The 13,189-nt window shown below is 39.8% G+C and overlaps 1 pseudogene across 1 annotated transcript; it reads left to right on the forward strand.

The window, feature by feature from the left end:
- The first annotated feature begins 5,931 nt into the window (after positions 1–5,931).
- Positions 5,932–7,591, forward strand: LOC146511885 (uncharacterized; annotated as a pseudogene). Its single transcript, XR_014875937.1, has 2 exons — positions 5,932–6,175; positions 6,576–7,591. The product of XR_014875937.1 is annotated as an uncharacterized LOC146511885 (transcript).
- Positions 7,592–13,189: the final 5,598 nt, after the last annotated feature.

The following is a 13,189-nucleotide window of genomic DNA, read 5'->3' on the forward strand; positions in this document are numbered from 1 at the left end:
TAATGCATCACGTTGGTACCTGGTAATGTTTATGTGAGCTTCGCTGTCAGAAACACCCCAGGATGATGCTTGCTAAGCGAATAGCATTTCAGTCTTGTTAGCCAATGAGTGAAATGCGACAGCAAACTATAAAACAAGAGAAGCGACACGTCTCCTAGTTTGTTTGTCCACCCTCCCCCACCCCCCACCCCTCAAATTTGCGTGTTGGACCACATAAGTATTTAACTATATATGTAATCACTTAAACTGTGTAATTGACATAAAGACTTCCTGATATACAACAATTGTTTTGTTCAGTTTTACTGTAATTAAGCACAGTTGTATATATGATCCTGTAAAGAGCCTCATGCACGTCTCACATGGCTGCAGTCGTGACAGAGCTTTAGCAGGTTATCAGCAGCAGGAACATCTTCCTAAAGATGAGACCAGCTCCAGGGCGACATGCAATTGTCAATTCATGAACTGAATCATCTGTAAACGTTTGGAATTTGTTGTTTTGGACTGGAAAATAAAATATTTTTGATTTAATTTGAATCTTTATTTAAAAGTACGCCAGCGACCATTTTTAATTTCCTGTTTGCAAACTTTTTGTTTTGTTTAAATACTACTGGAACTTTAATCTGTATTACTTAATATTCTTATTTATTTCATCTTTATTGGGACAATCCTAATGAGTAATGTTAAAAATACATTTGATTTTTTTCAAATTCAATTCCTAGGTCATTATTTTAATCTGCTGTGGGACGAGACAACAGGCTGATATTGGGTGTTGTTTTTGATTAAGCTTTTACTTTGGAGCGAAATTTAAATAAGACAGTAAGAACCCGCTTTGTTCATTTGAGGAACATCTCAAAACCTAGATTTATGGTGTCAACGAGTGAACTTGAGATGATATCCATGCTTTTGTCTACAAGACTCAACTATTGCAATAATCTGTTTAGTTGTCGCAACAGGAAAGGGCCGGCTCATCTTCAGGTTGTGCAAAACTCTGCAATGAGACAACTGGAGCCCATATAACTCCCGTTTTAAAGTCACTACACTGGCTTCATTTTAAAATTCTAGTTTTAACCTTTAGAGCCCTTTCCTTTATTGCTGATTTGATTCGTATACACAACTCGTCTCATAACCTGAGGTCATGGAATCAAAACCTTTTAGTGGTCCCCCACACTTGTTTCAGAACTCGAAGGGACCGATCTTTCCAATCTGTTGCGCAGAGACTGTGGAATGCACTTCCTCTATTTCTACAGTCTCTGAAGACCTTCAAAAAGCAGCTAAAGACATTTTTATTTCAAAAAGCTTTTAATTAGACCAGGCTTTTTAATGATGTATTTATGACTGTATTGTGTTTTTGTTTCCTCTGTTGTGAAGCACTTTGTCACATCTGTCTGTGAAAAATGCTATATAACTTTTACTTATGTTCACAGGTGGGGAGACGTAAGCGGGTGAGGTGAGCCTTGAACATGAGGTTTGCCCATAGGAAGCGGAGATGGGAGTTACTGAAATAACCACTGAGAAGTCGAAAACAAATTTTCCTTCTCAAGCCATTTCCAGGCCTGAAGATCCTCTTCTTTTCAGTCTGGGGATCTGACCAGGGTGTACCCTGCCTCTTGCCCTCTTACAGCTTCAATAGACTCCAAAATTGCAACATGTATTTATGGTCATGAGCAGTGATGGGAATAATGGCATTAAAATAAACAGTGGTACTAACACCAGTACTTGTTTTCAGTGACTAGTAACTTAACTAATTGCTTTTTCTGCCATTACAACACCGTTACTAGCAAGAAAAAGCGGTGAAGGTGTGTTGCAGAATATAAGCTCTTTATAAGCACAGAGAAAGTACTAAACTGAATCAATTTCAGCTTTTTTTCATTACATGTGTTTTATTAATAATTACATTATCTGTCTTTACCACACATTTGCCACACAGGTGTAGATACTGTAGGTTCAGTGAATGCTTAAATTGCACTGATTAGAATATACTGGACATTCAAAGCTAAGATTCAGCGCACTGTGTTACAGGCTGGGATTTGATGAATTCATCACATATACAACCTTTGATCATCATTTATGTCCAGTTGAGAATGAATCTGTGCACTCACATGTTAAATGAACTGAAATCAGTAGTGTGATCTCCAGTCTTGATATAAGGAATCAGAGAACTGACAGCTGTTCATTTTAATCAGCCTGTTTCAGTTGTTTTAACTCTAAGTACCATAGAGTAATGTGGTAACATCTGGACTGACGAGTTTACTGTCAGCATTTTAATCGCTAGTTTAAAGGCTGTAGGCTGCAGCCGTTGCTCTAACACTGTATAAATGTAAAGGGCCTCAGTGCTGGTTCTAATAGTCTGAGCTGCTTCCAGCTTTATTTGTGAAGAGCACAGCAGCTTACAGAACACATAACAAGCTTGTACAGCTGCGACATTAAATTTTCATAAGCTAAGATGGTCTCGATGCTCCTCTCTCTGTGTGTAGCCCCAAGGGGTTGTCCAGATTTATAGGCTGCATCCTCCTGAGGACCCAGCCTTCACGGTATACGTGGTCTGGGTCCTCAGGAGGCCGGGTAGGCCGGAAGTGAGCAGCTCTGAAATTGGACGGTCTTCAGAATCGCATCAGGAGGCGACTACACACAACAAAACTATTGACTACACTACACACTAAGTACACAAGATTTGCGCTAAATGTCGCAAATTTCTCACATAAAAAAAAAATTGCCGTCACTCGTAAAACTTCCCCCTTCCTAAACCACTAAATGCTATGTTGCCATATCATCTCTTGATTGGTCGACATGGTACATTTTTCGACCAATAGGAAAGGGCGGGGTTTTTTGGTTTTGTCTTCACTCACAGGTGGAGAGTGCTTTATGGCATTTTCCTTATAAAACGCAGTTTTTACCGTTTCTTCCCGCAGTAAATATAAACAACGACAGTATTCAGGAAGAAAAACAAACATTTCATATTTTTATCATAACTCTGGTTTTACGTGGCCGATCAACACAATTTAAAAACTGGTATAAAGTCCACACTTTTCCCGTCAGTTGTTCGTCTGTCCTGCTCACATCTCCAATGGTTGGACACGTTGTCATTAACGTGGCTTCACTACACATCAGCCGCTTTGCTCGCTAAAACACCGGTGTCGGCACATAAGGACGCTGTCATAGCCTGTCAGCGAGGTTGATTAGCTGCGTATATACGAATGTGAATCGCATTATTGGCTGGACTATGGGATAAGGTGGCATCGCTCTAATCAGCCAGTCACTTACTGACTAATACTGCAAAACAAAATTGTTAAAGTTTTAATTTATTTTGTGCGCAACACAGATTTTCTGGGCGCAGAGACCGCGCCAGCAGTGCGCAATTACACACGCGCGCAGCTTAGAGGGAACATTGGCTGCGCAATTGTTGGAAACTGGAATTAGCTGGGCTATGCTGTGATTTGTCACGGCCTTTGTCGTGTGGCTGTAACGTAATCGGCCTACAAATGCGACCTCAGGAGGACGCGGCTCATGAATTTGGACACCCCCCAAATGTAGCTTCTGAGTCACGTGACCGCACAGCAACGAATCACAGCAGAGCAGAAAATGGGGCGGAGCAAAGCGTGTGTGCAGGAGAGGAGTCGAGCAGAGAGAGCTGCTTTTTCATGAAACGGGAGTAAAGTAGTGAACTTAGAGGAGAGAAACAAACTAAAGTATCGATTATAAACCACTACCAACGTCCTGATCGATATCTGCATCGATCTGCCCACCCTTGTCTCCTGGATCGTAGCTGCGATCAGCGTGAACCACGTGGGTCTCTGCTCCCTGATCTGTTTCCTGTGTTTGGAAAGAGTTCCAGCTTCATCACGGAGTTTCTCTCGGTTTGTGGGCTCATCTAAAGGTAAGCACCGAGCTAACTTTACTGTGAGTTCAGTTCATGTTGAGTTTAGCTCCTGAATGAGGTCTTCTGCTGCTCTCCTCGGTGTCTGTTCACAGTTTATTGTGAACACGTTGAGAGAAGAGTGAGAGAGTGTTTGGAGAAAAACACCAACTAATCATTAGCTCAGCATGCTGGGAGAAGTTGGAGCAGAAAAGTCTTTTCATTGTCCCTGCAGCTGTTTTTCTGCCTGCACCAAACCTCTACAGCCTCATTTCTATTTACCGCGTTGACAACATCCACGATTAAAAGACCTCACGCGCCTGCAGCGTTGTGTCCGGTTCAATGTGTGCTCGCTGTTCATTGTGCCTTTAGGTGCAGCTGCCCGTACTCACAAAGAAAGTTTTGGTTTGATTCTTCTTTGCTGAGATCAACATATCTGAAACAACTTTTTTGTGTTTTTGATGCAGTGTTTTGTATAATTCCGTCATAACGGTATGTATGAGCGGTGAAACGTGTTTTACCAAACTTAAAGAAGTCCAGCCGCTTTCTTTCTAACCTCCTTAGACTACGATGACCTGTATGACTGAGAACCTTCAGAGAAATTGTTGAACAACATGACACTAACATCACATTTTCCATCTGTATTGTTGCGAGCCTTGTGTACCGATAAGATAAATAGATAAGACGAGGCCAAAAAACTGATGCGCCCACATTTTGGGAGAGCTGCATGTGTTTTACTGAATCAGGAAACAGACACACACAGTGCAGTGCGGACTTAAATCCACACGTGGCAGCACTGAAAGTACGAGAGAGACCTTTAACCTTTGAACCTGTCCCTTATAGAGAAGGAAAACAATCACAAAAGTACCCAGTGACTGTGCTGAACAATACTGGTTGGGATTGTAAAAAAGTTAAATAAATAAAGACATAAAAATGTAAGCATTTTAAAATGCCTGCCTCTACAAAAAGGAATGGGAGGGTATTGTGATTTTGGGAGAAAATGTCACATTGTTAAAGCCTTACAACTGTACCTGAGAACACGTTTAATGTTTGCAGTTAACAAGGTGACTTTAATTATGTATTTTTGAATATGTGCTGATGCAGCCATGAATGGCCTAACCCTAATAATTTCCCATTTCTGAAGACTGCTTCAACAAAAATGCAGGTTTGATAGTTAATGATGGTTGATAACAGCTTGGTTATTGTACTGTATAATTAACTTATAAATTCATAAGTATGTAATATATCAGTGTGTATTTTCTGTTTCCCTTTTAGTTGTTGTAAAACTTGAACGCTGTCACAGATGGTCTTGGTGATGTGTTAAATAAAGGAATTTTGTGTTATAATCGAGTACCACCTAATGTGTGTGGGATCGTTATAGGAATGTGGTCAATTGGGGTCCTTAGGGACTAGTAAAGCACTATACAAATACAGGCCAGTTTACCATTTTTATTAAATTTTAATTACATTTGCAGATTGTTTCGGTGAAGTTTAATAAACTCCTTGCTATCTAAAATATAACAGGACACCGGAGTAAATTCTCGAGCATCTCACACTTCTGATAATCAGCTGTCTGTATTCGTATTTATTGAGGGGGGAAAGTATTTGTATTTGAGTAAAATTCAAGCTGGGCATAAAAATCAATTTTTTGCGTTACGCTTGTAATTAATGTTATAGTGTAAGTATTCTTTAATTATATCCATTATAGCAACTATGGATAGGCAGTATTAGTTGAATTTTTTTCCATAAATCCAGCAATGAACATGTAACGTCACTGAAAAAGAAAATAACATAACAGCCATTGCCTCAACCATGGTTAAACCAACAACTAAGGTTAACCTTAGCATAGCTGAGGTAACTGGCCTATAACCGACATAACCTAAGTAACCTAAATGTACCATATAGCTCGCACAAGTGCATACAATTCAACACAATCATTGTTTTAACCTTATACTGAACTGTATCGTTACTCTGTCAACAGCCTGTTGTCTAAATTACCAAGCTAACAGAGCTACAAGTATTTGTTGGAAATAAATATTCGTAAAAAATGATTTTTTTGGTTTTGTTTTTTTGTGTGCCTTTCCGAATACTGTATTCCGGTTCGGCTCCACCCCTCCTTCATAGGTATTGTTGTCACTGAGGAGTGTAGTAATGTTTATTATCTCTGCTTCTTCTTGTCAGGGATAAAATACATATCTATACTTTTTGTGTCCCAGCTGAGTAACAGGAGGAGAAGAGTCTGGTGGAGCAGCAGAGGAACAGTTTCAGCCATTTGGACTCAGCTCAGCCACTACAGAGGAAACAATGACTTCAACACAGAAGGTGAGAAAAATATCTCAGTTACACTGTTATTGAAACTGTGTGCACAGCTGGTTGTTAACAGCAGCTTTATCTTTTCCATCCTGGGCTCCTCCATACAGAAGCTACATTCACAAACAGAAACCACAGAAGTTACAAGAAAATACAAAGATCACATTTTATCAGCACACATTGAAACAACAACATCATCAGTTGAACTCACAATATTTTTATGACATAAAAGATTTTCTCCTTTGACAACTCTCATTGTAGCACATCATTGTAGTGTTATAATATCACCAGAAGGTGGCGGTAACACACCTACAATGTGTTTGTTGACCTCTTTGATTCCACTAATGGAGTTTCAGTTTGTTCCACGACTGCATTTAACTCACTGCCTCTGTTTGTATCTCTGTCACTGCAGGACCAACATGGAGCGAGAAGTCAGCGCTCTCAGGAGACCGACAAACCTCACAGAAGAAAGGGAGAGAAAACATACAACTGTGATGAGTGTGGGAAGGGGTTTACCAAGGCTGGAAACTTAAAAACACACCAACTCATCCACAGTGGAGTTAAAGCACACAGCTGTGACTTGTGTGGAAAGTCTTTTACCCGGGCTGAACACCTGAAAACACACCAACTCATCCACAGTGGAGTTAAAGCACACAGCTGTGACTTGTGTGGAAAGTCTTTTACCCGGGCTGAACACCTGAAAACACACCAACTCATCCACAGTGGAACTAAACCGTACAGCTGTGACTTGTGTGGAAAGTCTTTTACCCGGGCTCGAAACTTAAAAACACACCAACTCATCCACAGTGGAATTAAACCGTACAGCTGTGACTTGTGTGGAAAGTCTTTTACCCGGGCTGAACACCTGAAAACACACCAACTCATCCACAGTGGAACTAAACCGTACAGCTGTGATCAGTGTGGAAAATATTTTACCCAGGCTCAAAACTTAAAAACACACCAACTCATCCACAGTGGAGTTAAACCGTACAGCTGTCAATTGTGTGGAAAATCTTTTACTAAGCCTGGACACTTAAAAAGACACCAACTCGTCCACAGTGGAGTTAAAGCGTACAGCTGTGATCAGTGTGGTAAAGCTTTTGCTCACAGTACATGCTTACAGCATCATCAAGTTACCCACTCTGGAAGTAAAGCGTACCCCTGTGATTTTTGTGGAAAAACATTCCGCCGTATAGAGTCACGAAATAGACACTTACGCATTCACACTGGACATAATGTTTATTTCTGTGATCAGTGTGGAAAATTCTTTACAACAGATGTACAGTTACAACAACACATGTTTACCCACAGTAAGGAGAGACCTTATAAATGTGACCTGTGTGATAAGACTTTCAAATCTCCAAATTCCCTGAGAAAACACCAACAGATCCACACCAGAAAGCAACTCTACAAGTGCAGTTACTGTGAGGTATGTATTTATATTTTTATCTTCTTATTTTAGACTGAGTGTTTGGAACAAGTCAGATCAGTAAACTTATGGAGTTATATTGGATGAATTGATTGAAAAAAAATGCGTTATTTTCGTCCAGTAAGCTGAGTGTTATTAGTAGAAGCAAGTATCACAGTTGTTATAGGTTAATAGGACTTGGGCTCACCTTTTCTCTAATCAAAATAAAAAAGTAAACAGAAAACAAAGAAACAAAAACATAAGAAGAACTTTATTTATAAAGTGCTTTCAGACAAAGTTCTGCAATAAAAGTTAAAAACAATAATTAAAACAATAAGTCTTCAACTTAGCTTTAAAAACCTCCACAGAGGCTCCACTAATATCTTGAGGGAGGTTCTTCCACAAAAACGGGGCACAAAAAGAAAAAGCACGCTCCCCCAATAGTTTTTTTCTGGCTCTAGGATCTTTTGAATGACCAGAATCCTGGGATCGGAGAACATGGGATGGAAGATAAGGGTTCAAAAGATCGGAGAGGTATGAAGGTGCCAAACCTTTTAAAGCCTTGTAGGTGAGCAGCAGGACCTTAAAATCTGTCGAACCTCACAAGGTAGCCAATGAAGTGATTTCAATAAAGGGGTATTGTGCTCAAATGTTCCAGTTTTAGTTCAAATGTGAGCAGCTGCATTTTGCACCATCTGTAAACCTCGAAAACCTTTCTTTGGTAGCCCAGAAAGGAGAGCGTTACAATAATCGATACGTGAAGACACAAATGCGTGGAGAAGAACCTCTGCGGTGTTTGATGAAACTTGTCTGATTTTAGCTATGTTCCTCAAATGATAAAAGGCGGTCTTTGTTATCTCTTTTACATGAGACTCGAAGGAGAGCGCCATGTCGAACCCCACGCCCAAGCTTTTAACCTTGTCCCTGCAATTTATGACATAGTCATCAATTTTCAAGATTCAATTCAGTTTTATTTATATAACGCCAAATCACAACAACAGTCGCCTCAAGGTGTTTTATATTGTACAGTAGATTCTACAATAATAGATACAGAGAAAATCCCAACAATCATATGACCCCCTATGAGCAAGCACTTTGGCGACAGTGGGAAGGAAAAACTGGTACTGTAGAAAACTTATACAGTACCAGTGCTTGTTGCTGTTCCTCTACATCAAATACATTAAATTGGGAGATGCTCTTTGTTTCAGGCGATGTTCAGGATAAAAATGTTGAAGGAATTCCCTGACTTACTGTGTTTGTGTCTTTGTTTAGAAGCAGAGCGACACAGATGGATCCACTTCTCAACCCTGTCGTCACTGTGTTGGTGGGAAAGAGTTTCACTGTGACCTTTGTGGAAAAACTTTCAATTACCAGAAAGCCTGAAAATACATCAGCGTAGACACACTGGAGATAAAATGAAACTACTGCAAAGAATGTGAGAGAGGTTTCCCCACACCGAGTGAATTAAAAAAACACGAACTCTGTAAGAGTGGGGTTAAAAAGCACGTCTGTGACCAATGTGGGTCATCCTTCACCACTATTAGCCAGCTTAAGAGACATGAACGAATCCACACAGGAGAGAAACCACACAACTGTAGACACTGACAGAAGCTTCTCATTTTTAACTCATCGTAACACCAAGAGCTACATCTGTGTCCAGTGTGACAAAATCCTCAGGAATCTCCGTTCATATTCCAAACACAAACGTTCCCACGCTGCAAATAAACTGTTTCACTGTTACCAGTGTGCAAAAAACATGTACTTACATAAACATCTCTTTTTGGCAAATCCTGGACATCTGTTTTTGGCAGACCATAACTTTGGCACAACACCAGCGCCCTGGACTTGTGATGTCAAGTTAAATTAATGCATCATGTTGGTACCTGGTAATGTTCATGTGAGCTTCGCTGTCAGAAACACCCCAGGATGATGCTTGCTAAGCGAATAGCATTTCAGTCTTGTTAGCCAATGAGTGAAATGCGACAGCAAACTATAAAAGAGGAGTGACACGTCTCCTAGTTTGTTTGTCCACCCCCACCCTTCAAATTTGCGTGTTGGACCACACAAGTATTTAACTATATATGTAATCACTTAAACTGTGTAATTGACATAAAGACTTCATGATATACAACAATTGTTTTGTTCAGTTTTACTGTAATTAAGCACAGTTGTGTATATATATGATCCTGTAAAGAGCCTCATGCACGTCTCACATGGCTGCAGTCGTGACAGAGCTTTAGCAGGTTATCAGCAGCAGGAACATCTTCCTAAAGATGAGACCAGCTCCAGGGCGACATGCAATTGTCAATTCATGAACTGAATCATCTGTAAACGTTTGGAATTTGTTGTTTTGGACTGGAAAATAAAATATTTTTGATTTAATTTGAATCTTTATTTAAACGTACGCCAGAGACCATTTTTAATTTCCTGTTTGCAAACTTTTTTTTTTTGTTTAAATACTACTGGAACTTTAATCTGTATTACTTAATATTCTTATTTATTTCATCTTTATTGGGACAATCCTAATGAGTAATGTTAAAAATACATTTGATTTTTTTCAAATTCAATTCCTAGGTCATTATTTTAATCTGCTCCAACTCCAAAATTGCAACATGTATTTATGGTCATGAGCAGTGATGGGAATAATGGCATTAAAATAAACAGTGGTACTAACACCAGTACTTGTTTTCAGTAACTAGTAACTTAACTAATTGCTTTTTCTGCCATTACAACACCGTTACTAGCAAGAAAAAGCGGTGAAGGTGTGTTGCAGAATATAAGCTCTTTATAAGCACAGAGAAAGTACTAAACTGAATCAATTTCAGCTTTTTTTCATTTCATGTGTTTTATTAATAATTACATTATCTGTGTCTTTACCACACATTTGCCACACAGGTGTAGATACTGTAGGTTCAGTGAATGCTTAAATTGCACTGATTAGAATATACTGGACATTCAAAGCTAAGATTCAGCGCACTGTGTTAGAGGCTGGGATTTGATGAATTCATCACATATACAACCTTTGATCATCATTTATGTCCAGTTGAGAATGAATCTGTGCACTCACATGTTAAATGAACTGAAATCAGTAGTGTGATCTCCAGTCTTGATATAAGGAATCAGAGAACTGACAGCTGTTCATTTTAATCAGCCTGTCTCAGTTGTTTTAACTCTAAGTACCATAGAGTAATGTGGTAACATCTGGACTGACGAGTTTACTGTCAGCATTTTAATCGCTAGTTTAAAGGCTGTAGGCTGCAGCCGTTGCTCTAACACTGTATAAATGTAAAGGGCCTCAGTGCTGGTTCTAATAGTCTGAGCTGCTTCCAGCTTTATTTGTGAAGAGCACAGCAGCTTACAGAACACATAGCAAGCTTGTACAGCTGCGACATAATATTTTCATAAGCTAAGATGGTCTCGATGCTCCTCTCTCTGTGTGTAGCCCCAAGGGGTTGTCCAGATTTATAGACTGCATCCTCCTGAGGACCCAGCCTTCACGGTATACGTGGTCTGGGTCCTCAGGAGGCCGGGTAGGCCGGAAGTGAGCAGCTCTGAAATTGGACGGTCTAGCCTTCAGAATCGCATCAGGAGGCGACTACACACAACAAAACTATTGACTACACTACACACTAAGTACACAAGATTTGCGCTAAATGTCGCAAATTTCTCACATAAAAAAAATCGCCGTCACTTGTTAAACTTCCCCCCTTCCTAAACCACTAAATGCTATGTTGCCATATCATCTTTTGATTGGTCGACATGGTACATTTTTCGACCAATAGGAAAGGGTGGGGTTTTTTGGTTTTGTCTTCGCTCACAGGTGGAGAGTGCTTTATGGCATTTTCCTTATAAAACGCAGTTTTTACCATTTCTTCCCGCAGTAAATATGAACAACGACAGTATTCAGGAAGAAAACCAAACATTTCATATTTTTTTATCATAACTCTGGTTTTACGTGGCCGATCAACACAATTTAAAAACTGGTATAAAGTCCACACTTCTTCCGTCAGTTGTTCCGTCTGTCCTGCTCACATCTCCAATGGTTGTACACGTTGTCATTAACGTGGCTTCACTCCACATCAGCCGCTTTGCTAAAACACCGGTGTCGGCACATAAGGATGCTGTCATAGCCTGTCGACGACGTTGATTAGCTGCGTATATACGAATGTGAATCGCATTATTGGCTGGACTATGGGGATAAGGTGGCATCGTTCTGATCAGCCAATCACTTACTGACTAATACTGCAAAACAAAATTGTTAAAGTTTTAATTTTTTTTGTGCGCAACACAGATTTTCTGTGCGCAGAGACCGCGCCAGCAGTGCGCAATTGCACACGCGCGCAGCTTAGAGGGAACATTGGCTGCGCAATTGTTGGAAACTGGAATTAGCTGGGCTATGCTGTGATTTGTCACGGCCTTTGTCGTGTGACTGTAACGTAATCGGCCTACAAATGCGACCTCAGGAGGACGCGGCTCATGAATTTGGACACCCCACTAGTGATGGGTCGTTCGCGAACGAAATGGCTCTTAGAGCCGACTCTTTGAAGTGAACGACTCGAGCCGGCTCCTTATTGGGAGCCGTGAGGGTTTTTTTTGTCTTTCTCTCACCCTCTCTCTCGCCCTTTTTTCCGCTAAACTCCGCATGCGCGGCCTGTACTTTGCGCTGGGCAGAGGGGGGAGGGGCGTTAGTTACACTCGCAGTAGCACAGTAACAGAGCCAGAGAGAAAGAGACCGAGGGACAACAACATCACATTAGAAAGGTATAGTAATCATCCACTATTTTCAGTTGCAGATGATAAAGGATTCAGAAATCATGCAGGCCCATATGACAGAGAATGTGCGTCTTCTTTTTGTTTTAATATTTTAATTTATATTTAATTGTGTTGTGGTTTGCAGTGTTTTGTGTTTCACGTCAAATTTGTTTAAAAGGAAAAAGCTGAAAATTTAAATAGTTAAAAGTTTAAAATGTAAATAGTTGTTTTTTTGTATTATATGATTTATTTATTACATTTTATGTGGAGTGAATAAATAAAGTATATTTATGGTGGCCCTTAGAGACAAAGCACGTACAAACTCCAAAACACGTACAAACTCCTAAGCATGTACAAACTCCAAAATGTGTAAAAACTCCAAAACACGTAAAAACTCAGAATCACGTACAAAAGACAACAGAAGTGCTCCAGGATGCTAGGGCGCAGTGTTGAGCTTTTGTTACCTAGTGGCTACACAAGCCAGGAAGTATCAACAACCGGATTTGGTGTGTGGTAGTAACAGGTAAATTAACTTTTTTTTAAAAAAATTATTTGAATAAATATGAGTGCTTGTCTATAAATACACAAACAATACACACATGCTTTCAATTGTGTAATTTAAGTGATCTGGGTAGCTCTGTTTTGGAAGTTCAGTAAACGCTAGAAATGTGTTTTGGAGTTTGTACGTGCTTTTTGGAGTTTGTATATGCTTTAGAGTTTGTACGTGCTTTGTCTCTAGGGGCCATATATAAACATATATAAATAAAACCACTTTTTTTACATTAGTAATTCATTTTCTGCATAATTTTATATTATTGTTAATGATTAAATAATTAAAGCAACAAAACAACCTGAAGAGCCCGTTC

The sequence above is a fragment of the Neolamprologus multifasciatus genome, chromosome 9 (genome assembly GCF_963576455.1).
Source record: "Neolamprologus multifasciatus chromosome 9, fNeoMul1.2, whole genome shotgun sequence".
NCBI classification, from domain to species: Eukaryota; Metazoa; Chordata; class Actinopteri; order Cichliformes; family Cichlidae; genus Neolamprologus; species Neolamprologus multifasciatus.